Consider the following 17,681-nt stretch of genomic DNA (forward strand, 5'->3'; position numbering starts at 1 on the left):
TACATACCCGAGAGATGGTTGTGGACGCACACACGCACAGGCACGAAAATCGAGATGAAATCCATAAGCCCCTGTTTCAGAATAAGTCCAATGGACAACTTTTCGAGTGCAGTTGTTGTGTGCCAGAATTGTGAACTTGGCGATAGAGATAAGAAGATGATTTGTAATACTGCCCATCACTGGGTGGTGCAATATGATACACATTTATATAGAGATAATTGGGGTCTTCCCCTGCCCTGAACCCCCAACCCAGAAGGTTTGAAAATGTTTTCTTGCATCTCCATTTGCCAAGAGTATTCCAATGGTATGCAATATGATGGGGTTACTACAGATGGGGCCGATTCCATTGTTAGACAGACAGGCAGAAAATACAACCTTAACATATACAGCACTAGCAAATAAAACCCTTCTGACGGGAATATTAAGGAAGGGAAGGGGTAGGGGAGGAGAGAGAGAGAGAGCGAGAGAGAGGAGAGTGAATGGGGAGAAGGGGTAAAGAGGGGGGAGAGAGAGGAGGGACAGAAGGAGGAATGAGGAGGGGGGAGAGTTGATGCTTCACCACACATCACTATTCACTCCGGGAAGTAGGAGGCAAGAGTCGGGGTTGGGAGCGAAGAAGATGGGGAATCAAAGAGGGTGAAGTGGGGAGGGGAAGGGGGTGTTCTGGACTTGCGTTTGGTTGTGGGACTTGAAAGAGGGGTGGGGGAGGGGGGGTTTGACTTGTATTTGGGAGGGGGGTGATCTAATATGCCGGCATTAGTACAGGATTGAACGAAATGGGGTATGTTAAAACAGCACGTTCAAACAAGATAGCAAAACCACCTTTTACTTTGAAACAGCACGTACCATTTTTAAAGAGATTAGAACATGGGCTTCCCTTGAGGTATCTGACTTGAACTGTAGCTGCCATCATTTACCTGCTGTGAAACTGGATCTCTCTGAGGGGGGCACACCCTGCCCAGAGTGCCAAATGATGTGAGAACTGGAAAAACAAACACCCTTCGAGCAATCGGACGCACCACCAACCCCAAACCCACAGTCAAAACTCTGAAATTGGCTCAGGCCAAGAGACCCAGAGCCTATCACACTCGAGCTGCAATGTTTATAAATTCCCAGTCACCAGTGTTTCATGCCTTTATTCATTTCAACACGTTTTATAACCAAAATGCGATAAGCCCAAAAATATCTCGAATCCCAAAATTCAAACCATGGAATCGTACCCAGCAGCAGCTCCGACCACCAAAAAAGTGCCCATCTGCCGAATCCACACACTCCCTGACACTCCCGGCTCAAAACACAACCCAAACACCACAGCACAGCACAGTATAACCACCTCCAAATCACAACACAACCACCCATGGAAACTCAACACAACCACCCATTGTTTATCACTTCATGAAAGTTGGAAAGTGGGTGAGAGAGGGAGGAGAGAGAGAGAGGAAGGAGGGGTAGGGGAGTAGGACAAACAAAGATATGGAGGGAAGGGATGGATGGAAAGTGGATTCACAGCAAGTTTCACAGTTGTTCATGAACACACGATACTCCCATATCACAGTGAACACGAGGTGTTAGGAATGAATGATGAATGAATGAGTTTCCACCTGCTGTTCCTTCATCTGCCATTACATTCACTATATTATCTGCAATGAGCTTTGGTTTTGGAAACAACTCTCCCATAATAACCACTAAAGTACTCCACCATGTGGTGCGTCTCAGAGCATCTCAGGGCAGTGCTCAGCATTACAGCTCCAAAGTGCAAAGCTCCGAATTTCAAACTTTTGCCAGATTTAACAAAGACAATGGAACACACGTTTATATATGTACTTCATTTACATTATCACCTAACTTTGTCTTGAACGTCAATTTATCAATATATTTTCAAAAACCACAACAGCTGTGATAAAAAGTCATTGACACTGCCGTCTACTTTCTCGCCATGGCTCACAAACACCAGTTTGGTCCATCCATCCATCCTTCCCTCCATCCATCCATTGATAAGGAACGGCAAGCTTGGCACTGCAAGACACCGCAGAGTGCATCACAGGCAGGTGGTTGATTGATCAATTTTTGATTGTGTTTATCAGAGGGGCAGTGCAGAGTGACAGTGCAAAGTGACAGTCCAGAGTACTTTTGCCGTGTATCGCCATGGCTTGCAAATGAACATCCAAGCAGCTTGTAAAGCACTCACCAAATGGCTTAAGCACTCAAGCAAGCACTCCAATGAAACAGGTGATAAGAAATGGTAGGCTTGGCAAGCAAATAGCGATTAGCGATCGGTCATATTAAACACCTCGAAATTCCCAGAATGTCAAACAATGTCCGAATTGAACAAATTAACACTTTTTTTCCTAGCAGTCGGAACTGCTGCTGAGGTTAATTTTGCAAATTAAATTTTGAAATTTGGCTCAGATTAAGAGATTCTAGAGGTTATGGCATGTGTGGAAATGAAATAAAGCCGCAAATGCTAGTGTCGGCAGACATTTATAAGCATTGCAATGTGTGCAGCAATCCGTCGATATGATGATCAGGCATTTGATAAGATGAGTGAGGAAAGTGAAAGAAATTTTTTGTTTCATTTAAAAAAAACTGTTACGACCTGTTTTAAGTCAAGGCATGGTTGAGTTGGCCCCCCCAAAAAACATTGGTGAATTGAGACCTCAGCGAGGTGACCACGGATGCACCTGATAGAAGGATATAATTAAATAAGGCCGTTAATTATCTTCAAAAAGGGTGTTTTAATTAACCCAAACTCCCAATTTTCACTCATACATTCCCTTGGAATTCCCTTCGTAAGCATGCAAAGTTTCAGGTTGTTAGGTTTCATGGTTTTGGAGTTATGGAGGACACACACACACACACACACACACACACACACACACACACACACACACACACACACACACACACACACACACACACACACACACACACACACACACACACACACACACACACACACACACACACACTATTGATAGATAGAATAGAGATAGATATGTATAAATGGATTTCTTAACCTCGATAGTCTGCAGTCGTTTTGATTTCGTTGTGTTTGTATACATTTAGATTTATGTTTAATCTTACACTTCACGTATTTATTAATTAGTCAAAGACTCAGGCCTGACTCCAAAGTTGCAAGCCTTGCATGATGAAGGGACCTGTGGAGTTTTGGTTACTTTTGCACACAGTTATGCAGTGTGACAAAATCGATTTTCCATGGGTATTACTGATGCTGGACTGAATGCTCCACACAAAGGCACAACAGAAACAACCTGCTGGGTTTTGTCTTTGGGAGGAGGGGTTGGGCTGGGACAATGGAGCCACTCATCTTTGTTCAAGCAACACCATGCAACGATCTTCATGCAGCATTGAGCTGAATGCAATATTTCGTTCAGTGGAGCAGAGTGCCTTATCCCAGTGGCTCTTTCTTTTTCCCCCGTCATAACGTATAATGTCATAACGTCATAACTTACAAAAAATGGTCGAAAGAAAAAAGAAACTAAGCATTTTCTTCGGATCTGATAAGATTCTAATGAGAAATGCATCGGGGTTTTTTGTACTAGGATCCCACCAAATGATGTTCGTCTCACTTCATTGAATGACCACTTTATCGGACAAAATTCCTCTTCTGTAATCTATGCTCTTTTTTTATTCTTAAAATTGTCCAAAAATGGCTTTCTTAATGGAAATTCACAGAGAAACCCACACACCCTCTGCATCACAGAATCCACAGGCCCTTCATCAGAATGGCTCAACCCTACATCCAGTCAAACAACAGGCAGGCCAGACAGTGGCTCCTCAATGAGTGGAAAAATAAACAGCCTGTTGGTACATGGCAACAAATTCTGCCAATCTCTATCACCCTAACTTGCCGCGGCTCTCCGCGCAAGGAGTGGTGCTGCCTGAACTGCTTCTGGAAGGGTGTTGTGCGCTTTGACGCGTGCACACACTCCGAGAACCTGGCCGACACTGCAACATATGACTGTGGTGAGATACAGACAGACCACTTTGTGGAGGAGTGCCCCTTGCACCACCTTGATGGAAAATGGAATTCACTACAACAGCTCACTGCGCAAGCCCAAGAGTGGCTGAGGACTGCGCTTTTTACCAGCTCGTTCGCTCAACTCAAACCAAACAATACGATGCAGAACAATAGGCATGCAATATGTTATGCGTAGATATAATAGTGAAGTAAAATAAAAAAACTGCATTAAAAGATCGAATGGAAACCCAGGCATGGGTTTTATTTTTTGAATGTTCACTTCAGGTTTCAATGACTTTTACAACAAAAGAAAAAAAAACACTTTCACCGCATATAATTGGAATATGCAACTTGCTTTGTATTTCACATGCAGCTGTATTTGAGAGAAGGCTTTCTCAAATGCTTCTCTGTTGCTGCATTATAACCTATTCCTACTTCTCCTTTGCTACACGAGGCCATCCGGGAATTATCTCGACGAATGGTCCTCGAGATTGGCAAATGGCTACTGAGGTTGGGTTGAATGGTCCAGTGAGTCAAAACAGATACGGGGATCACAGGTGTGTTTTCAAAAATTTTTAGACACTGCTGATGTTAAAATCTGAAAATGGCAGTCAGGGTGTTAAGGCATCGATTGTCAGCTCGATCGATGATGGGCAATCGGCTTGTCTCTATGGGTTGTGTTGAAAATGGTGACTGGAACACACCGAAAGTGTGATTCAGTGATTAGTGTGTCAAATTAATGGAAACAGCAATCACATATACGAGAAAGAAGAGCCTGGGATTATGCCAATAATGGCCTGGCAGACTTTATTTTCTTAACTTAACATGGCATCTGATCAAAGCAGTGGATTCATCAGAACATGTCACTAAGGATTTGCCATGGATAAAGTGGACATTGCATGAAAGACAAAGCCCATTTCATGGCCCATTGTGCCTGGGACTTAGAGGTTATCCTCTAATCTAGTCTGCCCAAGGCTCCATCAACCTCCCACAGCCCTGTCATGGAAATAACGTCCTTGATATATCAATTCATTGCATGAGGCCGAAAGAAACTGTGATAACCCAGTATTAAAGGTCATTGAGAATTCAACTCGACTGGAAAAAGACAGGAAGACCCGTGTGTTCTCTTCTTAATAGACATGCGCTTCTAGTTTCTTGCCCATTTTGATTTTCCCCTTTTTTTCCTGTATACAAAGTCAAGTCTCGTAGAAGAGCAAGAACTCAGGATGGAGCAGGATGCAACATAATAAAATGAACAGTAGAATGAGGGGGGGGGGGGGACAACATCAGCAGGGTTGAAAGAAAAAATAAAGGAGATGGAGATGGCGATGGCGGATGGCATAAAGCCATAAGAGAAGGAGATGGCGATCTTTTCTACCCCCGATAATCCACCCAAGCCCACCTCCTTCAAATTCCCTGCTTTCCTTCCTGAAAGTCCCTGTAATGTCCACCTTCTATTCCCCATGTTCCCCATCCCATCCCTCTCCCTTCCACAGATCTCCAAATGTCTCTGTTCCCCACTGTTTTGTCCTTCCCACTCCCGCCCCTCTTGTCTCATGCCTCCTTGCTGTACGTTGTGTGTTAGCTCTCATACGAGCCTCGACAAGGTATACAATAACAAAAAAAGGTTGTGGGGAGGAGTGAGGGGTAGAGGAGGATGAACGGGTTGGACAAGATGGATACAGAAGCAAATTCTCAGGAAAGAAAAACTATAAATTTGGAGAGGGGTGGGCTCGGAAGGGGGAGGGGTTAACAGGGTATAAAATATCATGATTTGGGGAGGGTTTGCCAGACATGCCTTTTGGAGAGAAAGACTGAGTGTGTGAGATTTGTCATGATTGAAAGACATATTCCAAAGTAAGTGTTTGACCAGTTTGGCCCATTATCGAAAACTCAGATGCAAATCTTCACATTTTTTGTATTTAAGATTTTGGTCTGTGGAAGAAAAAGATGACAGAGGGTGGGGATGTAACATATGAAGGGTGGTGGAACGCAAGTGGATACAGAACAAGCAGTTGGATGGACGAACAGACAACAAGACATATAGTAAAGCCTGCGTACATGAGAAGTACTACAACGGTGGCTGTGGGAAGGATTAATTGGTCAAAGAAGATCACAGATAGAGATGGAAGATGACAATGACATGATGGTGTAACGCTACCTTTAAGCCCTATAGGGAAGACTGGGATTGGATGGACTCGTGTAGGGTAGTCATTCTACAGGCAGGAAAAAAGGGGGATGAAGGAGTGGACCTGAAGGATAAGCTTATATTTAGAATGAACAAGTAAGAAAGACATAAAATGTCACAGCCCCTACTCTTTTAGTAATTATGCTGGATGCAGTTAAAGGGATAGCCCATATATATATATATATATATATATATATATATATATATATATATGTATATAAATATATGTGTATATATATATATACATATATATATATATATACATATACATATATATATATATACACATATATACATATATATATATATATGTACATATATATATATATATATATATATATGTACATATATATATATATATATATATATGTATGCATATATATATATATATATATATATATATGTACATATATATATATATATATATATATATATATATATATATATATATATATATATGTATGTACATATATATATATATACATATATATACATATATATATGTACATATATATATATATACATATATATATATATATATATATATATATATATATATATACATAGTATATATGTACAACTAAAATGGCTGTCAGTCTACCAGTCAGCCATCTTTGAAGAGATAACAAAATAAAGTGAGCTGCACATATATACCATCATCTGCTGTGCTTGTGCCAAGTTTGAACAAAATCGGACCATACATGTCCGAGAAATGGTTGAGGACGTGTTCGACACCGGGGTTTTTTTTTTTTTACAACTAAAATGTCTGCCAGTCGGCCATCTTTGATTGCATTGTGAAACAAAATGATGTGCATATGTTTGCCCTCATTTGTTGTCTTTGTGCCAAGTATGAATAAAATTGTTTCATACATGTCCGAGATACGATTGCAGACGCACACACGCACGTATGGACATGAAAAATCGAGCCCAAATCCCAATGGCGGCTAATAACAAGTAGAAGGGGGTACTGGAAGAGTGTGTGCATCCTGGACTTTCTGAGGATGAGTGAAAAACTCAAAAAGCAAGGGAGAGCAAGACCATAAGTAAGGTGGTGAAAACTGAGAAGCCACTAACCTGTCTGCAGAACTGGATAAAGCAAAAAATAAATAAATAAAAATTGATAATGATCAATTGTAGCATTTCTCATTTTTTGATATTTGCCTTTGTGTTCACTTCAGTTGTAAAAGCTGCAATGTTACAGCCATCAACAAAAAAAAGGACTTCATCATTTGTCCTTTGTATAACATTGAAATATGCCTCGAATTATGCTTGATAGACTATAACACGGCTATAACAGCAAGGAAGTCCAAATGAAACCTTTAAAAAATGCAATGAAATTTGAGCTGTTCTTTGTCAAAGTTTGAGTGTAAGAGTGTAACTGAGTGAGAATATATAATAGCTAAAAACAAGCTGTTAAGTTTTCAAAAATGTTATCCTGCAGCTCACAGTGTTTAATACTGGAATGTTCCATGAATAATTATTCATGTAAATGTATGGTGAGATCTAGTCCATTGCAACCACTTTATAACAAGTTGCTCACCATGACAAAACACCTTGCCACATTATCTTCTGTTGCTTCTTGCGCAATTGCTGCATCTCACGATGGGGAACGAGAGAGTTCATGGAACACCTTACCCCGCACAGTCTTGAGAAAAAGGAAATGGGAATCGTGTTATCAACTCTTGCTTTGCGTTTCCGTGCACAATCTATATTTCTAATGAGCCATCATTTTGTCTGAATCTCAATATTCCCCAAAGCGGAGAGCACGAGCGGCACATTTGATTGGTTACAAGATGGCATAATAAGGGTCACAAGATGGCATAAGAAGTACTGTGAAACTGGAGGTTCTTGGAAGTGCCAACAAGAGGATTTGTGTTCTAAAGTGTTTAAGTATGTAAATCAATGGAAATAAAATAAAGGTTTTAAAAGGCTGTGGAAAAAAAACAACTAATTTTGTAAGTTAACCACCATTGACGGACCGTCTTTTACATCGCCTTAGTTAATACGATAAATTAGTTATTTGTGCTTGTTATTTGTGTCCTTTATGCTGTCCCTAAAACAGTAAGTTTTCTATTTGGGATGATTTTCAATTTTGAATGAATGTCAGACAGGCAGACAGACTGAAGCAATTACCTTACTCCTTTGTATGATGGCACACTCAGGACGAGATTCCATACAATTTGCCAAATTCAGAGCCAAAGTATTGCTAAACTGCAGATTCATGTTCTGATTCGTGTTATACAGTGTTCAAAGTATAAAATTTAATTGAAATCAAGTAGTTCATCGATCAGAGATTGATGTACATAGACAGACAGAGTGAATTGATTGGCTTTAACCCCTCTTGCACTTCATGCCTGGGATAATACATGACTTTCAAAATGATGTAATCCTCCCCAGAATGCTTGGTGTAACCCCAGGAAATGCATACACAGCAACTCCAGGAAACGGCGGTGTTCGGGGGCACCATGAAGTATATAGTGTGTGCCAGATATGGATTTTTGCCTAAATGGCTCACAAAGCTTATAAAAAAGCCAAAAATACTTGGAAACATACCTTCTAGAAAGGGGTGCCTCCGCACAAGAAAGAGTTGGAGAACTTTCTGAGCACACAGCTGGTGGCTTGCAGCTCCTCATACTACAAACCCCGGATGATGTGATGCAAGGCCCGGAGGTTCGTAAACAGGCGTGTTATACCCAAACCTTCGACCATCATTGCCAGTGAGTGGACTTTGAACTGCACGAGATTACCTCTTGTCACCGTGGCTGGCTTGGTGATTTATTTAATGGACGTCTTCAGTTGGAAAAATGATGCTGTAATTACCAACATTCAGGTAGACTTACCAGAGCAAGACACTGTATCTGATTTGGTTGCTTCTTAACACCAATGTATGGTCATATTTGTGGTTTGTGAATGCAAAGGGTAAGTTTACAATGCTGATATTTACAGTGAAACATATTTTGGAGGTTGGGGGTGGGGGGTGAGGTTTGGGTGTGAGTTGCATGGACTGTGAGGATCATTATAAATATTGAAGCGTCCAAGTATCCATTAATACGGAATTACTCAGAGCCGGGACCTTTCTTCCCGAGAGATGGTCCAAGTGGTCTTTTAAGGCACTGCGTTCAATTTTGCCATTCTCCAAGGTCGTCCAAATGAGCCGAAACGACTGCAAACCAACACAGTCACCAGATGGTTGAAACACACTATAACCTTTTAAAAGATTAATTTTTATAATGAAAAGCACAGGGAAAAGGGTCGACAAGATGCTGTCATAACAGAACAAACCAAACGAGTCACAAAGACACAAAAAGGGAGAATAGGATATGCAAACATATATGCAGTGGAGAAATAAAAGCTCAAATACTATACCCATGATGCACCACGGATATCACTCTCACAATACACCAATAATGCAGGGACTTCCCTTTTCTTTACAATGCTCAGGGTGAACGCAGAACGTGATACAATGGTGTCTGCTTTAAAGACCATGTGCATGACGAGAACCAGTAGTGATGGTACCGAGATGAAGACAAAAACAGCCATAAGCAGGGCCAATGATGAGTAGGCCTTCCACTTGGCCATGTGGTCCCCTTTGTCCTTTTACCTCTAGGCCCTCCATAACACAGGCCCAGGGATCTCCAGCTTAGGTTGAACCCACACGAGGCTCATCCTCCAAGTGAGGTCTCCATCTTCCTTGCACACCAGTTTCTCTTGGTGGACTCTCCAGTCTTCACTCATGTGCACACTTGTGGATTCCCTCGTGTCCTCTCAATGTCCTCTCACGTGGCCTCCCCGGTCAGAACTCCCTTCTATTCTTCCTCCTGTGCGGAGTCTTTCTCTCGGGTCCCACCGATGGTGGTGCCCCAATAAAAAATATCAGTGCATCTTTTCTTTCAGGCTCGACAGCCCAATGCACCAGCATGGCTGGCACACACTGGCCAGTTAAATCGTAATTGGCCTTTCACACACGACACATGTGCCTCTGCGATGGGAAGTCCTCACCTAGCCCCACCTCCAAGAGGTTTTTACACATACATCATTAATCTCCACCCTGTATATAAATTACATACTCCGTGACGTGTAACAAATGTCTTACTCTCACAGATCCCTGTTACATAGCAATCTAACCTAATCGAAACACACAGACCATACTACGCTGAGCACAGTCGAGCTATGGATCCTCCCCCCCCCCGCCCCTCTTCTACGTAACAATATATTTTTTGTTTGGTTCAAGGGCAACATGAGAAATTATATGAGATTTTTTGCATCTGCTGGGAAAATAACCACAGCTGCTACATGCTAATTCAATTAACAGGAAATGGTAGGAACTCAACGTCGTTCATCCACAGATATTTCTTGTGTTTCCAATATTTCCGTGACTCCGATTTGCATCTAGGATCAGAACACTTGTGGTGAACCATTTCGCAATTTCCACTCTTTCATCTAAATGCTGAAACTTGTATTAAAAAGCCCATTTGAATGACACATTTCATGTTAGCAATGGCAGGTTAAAAGGGCCCGAGCTAGCAGAGCCAAGTCATTGAAAACGCACATACAGTGCATGCACAAAAGGCCTTGTTCGCAGACATATGTCATTTCGAAAGTTGTCTATTGGCATGCTCATGCCATGCCCTTGAAGCGTTTACAGAGGTCTTTAATGGCTCAGAAAATTCCCATCTGCGTGGTTAGAATTCAAAGCAAATCCCAAGGTGCGTGATATTGGCAAGGCCTCACCCAGTGAATGAGTGTTTTCTGTTTTTGATTTTGTAATCTTGAAAAGGATACATTCAGGTGTGTGCAATGCCTAATGCTTCGGTCACATTTGGCTCGGCAGCCGTAGGGTCTAAAAAATCTACGGCCACGAGCAATTATAGGGCGGCCGCAGTATTTCCACAGTCACACAATGTAGCAGTCACATATGTTTTTATTTTTCGGTTAGCCGCACGTGGTATTTAGAAATTGTGGAGACAGAAAACGTGGGGGTGCCGTACGGTCTTTGATTTGATGTCGCATGGTGACCTTAGGTCGTCCCTGCGGCGGCCATAGAATTTCCAAGGCAGACGCAAGGTGCCCGCAGGGGGGCCCTAAGGCGAACGTGGAAATAGTGCGGCCGCCGTAATTTTTTGGGGGTTGGCAAAATTCATTTTTCATTGATAAGAGCCTACGGAAAACGCACGAATAATGCAAGCCCACCGTATGCCCTACGTACAGTCGACGTGGAACACATCTACGTCATGGCTACGGCTTGTCGAATTGCTACGGCCAACCTATAAATGAAAAAAAGTTATAACTCCGCGCTTTAATTCCACGGAGGCCCCTACGGCCTGTAAAAGATAGCCATACGGCGTAGGGCCACCCTGAGGCCACCTCAGAAACTCTGCGGCCGCCGCACGTTTCTGTCAATTCAGGAGGGTACGGCCGCCGTATCCTCGCCGTAGAGCAAATGTGACTCATGCTTTAAGTAACCATGTTGTGGAAATTGTCACTTGTATGAGAGACAATATGAGGATTCACAAGTTATTTATTTGTGTAAAAATATGGGTAATCACTCCTTTCAAACCAGCTGGTCAGATTATTCAATCGATAACTGATACATTTGATAAGCTAGTTCTTTCAACGGTTAATAGAGAAATGAGATTGTGAAGGAGTAGGAGGTAAAGAGGGTGGGGGTGGGAGTGGGAGGGGATGTTCGGGAAGAGGGTACAGAACAATTAACTTATTATCTTGCACCATCTGACTTGTCTGGTGCTCTCAGCAAAGTTTATTTATTTCACTGAATAAGGCTAGGATAGTTCAGAGATAGCATCTTACCTTTCAGCTCGTTCATCAGACATTAATTCCAAATCCAACTATGAACTGTCAACCTGCAGGTGCTTCAGCAGCAGTGTGTTGCATCATTGAGTCTGCTACCTGTCAGATGAGAAGTTAAGCCATGGTCCCATCTTCCAGAGTATGCATCTGATGGAGGTTAAATATCAAAAGGTGTCTTTCGCAGAGTAGGCCATTGTGTGCAGGTACCTTGAGGAAATTCCAAATTCCTGGGAAGGCAACGGTAAACCAGAAAGTGCATTCCTTCCCGAGCATTAACTCACTGGAAAAGGTAAGGACTCCATCAATCATCATCATCATCATCATCATCATCATCATCATCATCATAATCATCAAGCTGGTTAAACAGTCAAAATGGGCAAATTGCCACAGTTTATGTGATTTGAAACTGTCGTTTAACCTTTTGTGTGCTATCTTAAATTAAGGCATTCACACATAATGCAAATCAACACAGCTGAATAGTTTACGTTTTGTATTCCACTGATAGGCCAGATCCGGATCCAGATCTGAACCAAAATCGAATCGGCTTTTTTTTTTTTTTTGTATACCTTGGTCGAGGCTCGTATGAGAGCGAACACACAACTCACAGCAAGGAGGCATGAGACAAGAGGGGCGGGAGTGGAAGGGACAAAACAGTGGGGAACAGACACATTAGGTGAACTGTGGAAGGGAGAGGGATGGGATGGGACGGGGAACATGACGAAGAGAAGATGGACATTTCAGGGACTTTCAGGAAGGAAAGTAGGAGAAATGAAGGAAGTGGGCTTGGGTGGATTATCGGGGGTAGAAAAGATCGAGGATTTGGATGGGGGAAGATAAGAGGTGGTGGTGAACAGCTGTTTTGAAAGCCTGGAGGGAAGAATGGGAAAGAATAGAGTGAGGAAGTTTATTCCAAAGGCGGGAAAAAAGAGGAATGAAAGAGTGAAGATGAGCAGTGATTCGTGATTTTGGTAGTTTTACCAGAAGGGGGTTGTTGGCGGACCTTGAGTGCCCTGTGGAAATGTGGTGGGGACAAATCGCAGAGAGAGCAGGGGGGACAAGGCTGGAGAGGAGTCGGTAGAAGACAGAAAGACCACCGACCAACCTGCGATGATTGAGTGAGAGGCCCAAAGACTCAGCTTCATTGCGGGAGATGCCGATGATCTTAAATGCCCTGGTTTCGACAGTGTGAAGCCGAGAAAGGTGGGAGGCAGGAGCACCAGCCCAGAGCGGAGAGCAGTACTCCATCAGGCTACGGACAAAAGCTTTGTAAGTGGTCAGGAGCTCAAGAGGGCCGAGGAAGGACTTAGCACGACGGAGGATTCCCAGTCGGCGACTGGCTTTTGAGGCGAGGTTGGAAATGTGACTTTCCCAGGAAAGGTCATGGCAGATAGTGAGACCCAGACGCTTGAAAGAAAAGACTTCTTCCAGAGGATTGTTGAGAAAGTGGATGGGGGGGTTTTGTAAACGGTCCTTTCGAAGAGACATAGTGAGAGTGTGAGATTTGTCTGGATTGAAAGACATGTTCCACGTGTTGGACCAGTTTGTGATTTTATCCAGATCTGCAGTGAGCGAAGAAGCTGCTGCTTGCCGGTCTGAGGGATGACAGATAGTACGGCGAGGGTGGAGTCGTCGGCAAAGAGAAATAGAGGATTTTCCAGAGTGTCCGAGAGATCATTGATGAAAAGCAGAAAAAGAACAGGGCCCAGAATGCTACCTTGAGGAACTCCAGTCTGCACAGGAAGAGGGGATGAAAGAACTCCATTTAGGGCCACACGTTGACTGCGACAGGAGAGGAAGTCTGCGAGCCATGAGTGGAGATGGCCTTGAATACCATGGGAAGAGAGTTTGGTGAGTAGGGCAGGGTGCCAGACTGTGTCAAAAGCACGTGATATGTCCAGGGATACGGCTCGGATTTCCTGTCTGGCATTGAGGACCTCCATCCATTGATGGGAGAGCAGAAGCAGCATATCCAGGGTAGAGTGACCTGGTCTGAAATCAAATTGATGATTGGAAATCAAGCCATTGGAGAAGAGGAAGGATTTGATGTCTGAAGCGATGATGGATTCCATCACCTTGCTGATGATTGGGAGAAGGCCGATTGGTCTGTAGTTATAGGGATCTGTTTTTGCACCTTTTTTATGCAGGGCAGTGATGTTAGCATATTTCCAAGCAGATGGCAGATGACCTTGGGCAAATGAGAGGGTGAATAGAACAGAGAGAGGGTGAGCAAGAGCAGAAGAGCAGGCTTTGAGGACACGTGGGCTGATGCCGTCTGGACCGGTTGTAGAATCTGACTCGAGGTTTGAAAGCAAGCTCTCCACCTTGTCAGGATAAAAGGATACAGAGTCCAGGGACAGTTGGGTGCGACTGGGTAAAGTGGGTAGAGATAATGATGGGTTTAGGACACAAGATTTAGCTGCAAACACCGAGTTTAGACATTCAGCTTTATAACGTGTGGAATCAGCAGTGCGGCCATTTGAGGTAAGGGAGGGGATGGAGGGGGAACATACACCAGAAACAGATTTGATTAAATGCCACCAGGATTTTGAGGAGGGAGAGAGGTTTGAGAGTTCAGACTTGAGATGAGAAAGATGTTGTTTTCTGGCTCTCCTGAGGGTAGATACACACTTGTTCCGAGCTTTGTGGAAAGAACTGAGATTGCCCTCAGTTTGGTTTGCTTTCCATGAGGCAAAGGCAAGTTGTTTCAGGACAACTGCCTCGCCACAAGCTTCAGTAAACCAAGGGCGGGAGGAAGGGTAAGACAACTGAACACGAGAGGGGATAAATCTGTGCATGAGGGAGAGCAAGTTTCTTTGAAAGAATTCCCAGGATAAGTTGATGTTTGAGAAAGTAGCGATAGGAGACCAGTCTGCAAGTTTGAGGGCTGCTCGGAGACCCTGCCAGTCGGCTTGAGTGAAATGCCAGACTCGACAGCGGTGAGGTGGTTCTCTGATAACAGCCAGAGAGATGTCCACTTTGACAAGGACGTGGTCAGAAGAACCAATTGGAGCGAAGGAAGAGCAGCAGCTATTGTCAGGGAAATTTGTCAAAATCAGATCCAGAAGAGATGGAGTACCATTGGTTGAGATCCAGGTCGGGAAGTTGACCGATTGAGTCAGTCCCAATGAGTCGCAGAAAGCTTTTGCTGAGGTGCCATGGCAGGTGAGAGAGGTACCCACACCTAGCCAACTGGCGTGATGACAATTGAAGTCACCACATAAGAGGAAGAGAGAGTTTGGATGAGAAGATAGAAGATGGTCCATGTTTTCGGATAGTGAGGTGTAGATGGAGTCATCACTGTTCGGTGGACGGTACAGTACACATATAAACATGAGGTGGGAGTGGAGGAGAAGCCGAAGCCAGAGGTATTCCTGGGGGTGTGCGGGAGTGAGAGCAGTGCATGGAGAGTGAGGAATAGAGTCTTTGATGAAGAGAGCAACACCTCCACCAGGGAGAGATACTTGGGAGTCAGACACGTCTTGGGAGAGGAAAGTTTCTGTTCGGCAGATAATGTCTGGTTTGTCAGTGGCAACCTGTATGGAAAGCTCTGAAAGGTTTGAGCGAAGGCCCCGGATATTTGAGGTCCACACTTTTAATGAAGAGGAAGGGGAGGAGGCTTTGGGTGCAGGAGGTGGAGGGGGAGGGGGAGGGTAGGACAAGGGATGAGGGGGGCAGGTAAGGAGGGTTGCTGAAGGAGTGTGGGGTATTGCAGAATAGCGAGGGGAGGGGGCCGAATGAGGAGGAGAAAAGGCTCTGTGGTGCTGGGGGAGAGGGGGGACAAGAGACAAGGAAGAAGGCAGTTGAGGATTTGAGGAGGTGGAGTGAAGAGATGGAGGTGAGAGGGCAGTGGAGGGAGGCAGGTTGGTGGATGAGAGGGGGGCAACTTTGAGAAGGAAGAGTGAGGGGGATGAAAGGTGGGAGAAAGGTGAGGGGGGATTTTTGAGAGAGGTGAGAGGGAGGCTTGGAGGGAGAAGAGTGGGATGGTTGCTTTGAGAGTGAGAGTGAGGGGTGAGGGGTGAGTTGGCACTGAAGTTGGAAAAAAAGAATGGTTGATGGAAAGCGAGCATCCATGGCAAACTGTGGTTTTTAAAAGTTTTAGGTCAGAGATGCGATTTAACACAATTCTTGATGGATGCAATGAAGGTGAATTCAGAGAATGGAGAGAAGAAGCGCTGTAATAGTTGGATTTTTTAGGCAAGGAATGAAGGAGAGGTCGAAATGAGAGCAGTCTGTTAAAATAGCAGAAGAGTAGTGCATTGTGAAACAGTAAAGAGTACCACATGTGTGAGAGAGGAAGATGAAGCATTATAAGATCGTTTTCGTTGTTAAAAATAATGTATGAGAGAGTTCAACAGATTAGGTCATGGAAGTGTAAAAAAAAAAAAAAATTGAGGAAGAAGACGAGGAGGAAGTTAAGAGGAAGAAGAAGAAGCAGAATCGGGAGAAGGTGAGCGTGTTCTTGTTGGGTATATATATATATATATATATATATATATATATATATATATATATATATATATATATATATATATATATATATATATATATATAAATATATATTTTTTTGTTGTTAATATTAATGTATGAGAGAGTTCAACAGATTAGGTCATGGAAGTGTAAAAAAAAAATTCAAGGAAGAAGACGAGGAAGAAGTTAAGAGGAAGAAGAAGAAGCAGAATCGGGAGAAGGTGAGCGTGTTGTTGTTGTTGTAGGGTATTTTTTTATTTTTTTGAGATAAGAAAGATTAGTTGGGAGAATGGGGGATGTTTGGAAAGTGGGGAGGATCAAAATTGAAGGTAATGGGGCGGATAGAAATTGAAGGTAATGGGGAGAAAAAACAAACAAACAAAAAAAAACGATCGAACACCGAGTGGAACTGGTAGGCCTCAAGCCTAGGCCTAGGCCTCAAGCACAGGTAAGAACGTCGACAAAAATACTCACAAAATAGCACGATTTTTGAAACAAAACCGAACTAGCAACACACAGTAACATGTCGGTGAGAAAATTAAACAGTTAAAATGGGACAAATAACAACCGGAAACTTAGCTTTGAGAACGTCAGCAGGGAGCCCCGAAGGAGACCTCTCGCTGCTCCAAAACCGGAACCGGAAGTCTTCTACCTGTCAACTTGTCAACTAACCAACTCATTCACCAAGTTTCGGCTAAATCCGTCTATAACCTTTTGAGATATTGTGTGAAATATCCATTTTAGCACTATCACTCGATAGTGAAGAAGCACTTAAAAATTCTCGGAGCCGGATTCGGATTGAAATCTTCACCAAAATCGAAGCAATTCTTCCTTGTCACACATTCAAACAGTCCACCAACTCCTGTCCAAATCCGTCCACAACTTTTTTTAGATATCGTGCTATATATCGTTTTTGGCTCTATCTCTTAATGGTGAAGAATCACTTCAAAAATTCGAGTTGCCAGGTCTGGGTCTTCACCAAAATCCAATCAGTTCGTCGTCGTCACACACCAATGTTCTCCACCAAATTTCATCCGAGTCCATCTACAACGTTTTGAGATATCCTGCACACAAACAGACAAATAAACTCGAAAGACATCATGCAGAGCAGGATATACATGTGAAATCCCCTAAAACAAATTTGACCATAAAAAGAACTGCTTGTTGAATTGAGTGATCTGATATGCAAATCCTCTTCAAATTTCAAGTCAATCAGATAAAAATTGAGGATTTTAG

General features: G+C 43.1%; 1 long non-coding RNA gene across 2 annotated transcripts; it reads right to left on the reverse strand.

Annotated features, from left to right (window-relative positions):
* Positions 1–1,813: 1,813 nt before the first annotated feature.
* On the reverse strand, positions 1,814–12,922 carry LOC147030489 (uncharacterized). 2 transcript variants are annotated; one of them, XR_015056391.1, is made up of 4 exons: positions 12,186–12,922; positions 11,979–12,077; positions 7,711–7,815; positions 1,814–2,016 (listed from the first exon to the last, which is right to left on the reverse strand). It is a non-coding gene; the product is annotated as an uncharacterized LOC147030489 (long non-coding RNA). The 2 variants fall into 2 exon arrangements; XR_015056390.1 differs by having other exon boundaries at positions 11,979–12,922.
* Between the last annotated feature and the right edge of the window lie 4,759 nt (positions 12,923–17,681).

Source organism: Eptatretus burgeri, chromosome 3 (genome assembly GCF_056783735.1).
Source record: "Eptatretus burgeri isolate ZD-2024b chromosome 3, Ebu_testis_v1, whole genome shotgun sequence".
Classification (NCBI taxonomy): domain Eukaryota; kingdom Metazoa; phylum Chordata; class Myxini; order Myxiniformes; family Myxinidae; genus Eptatretus; species Eptatretus burgeri.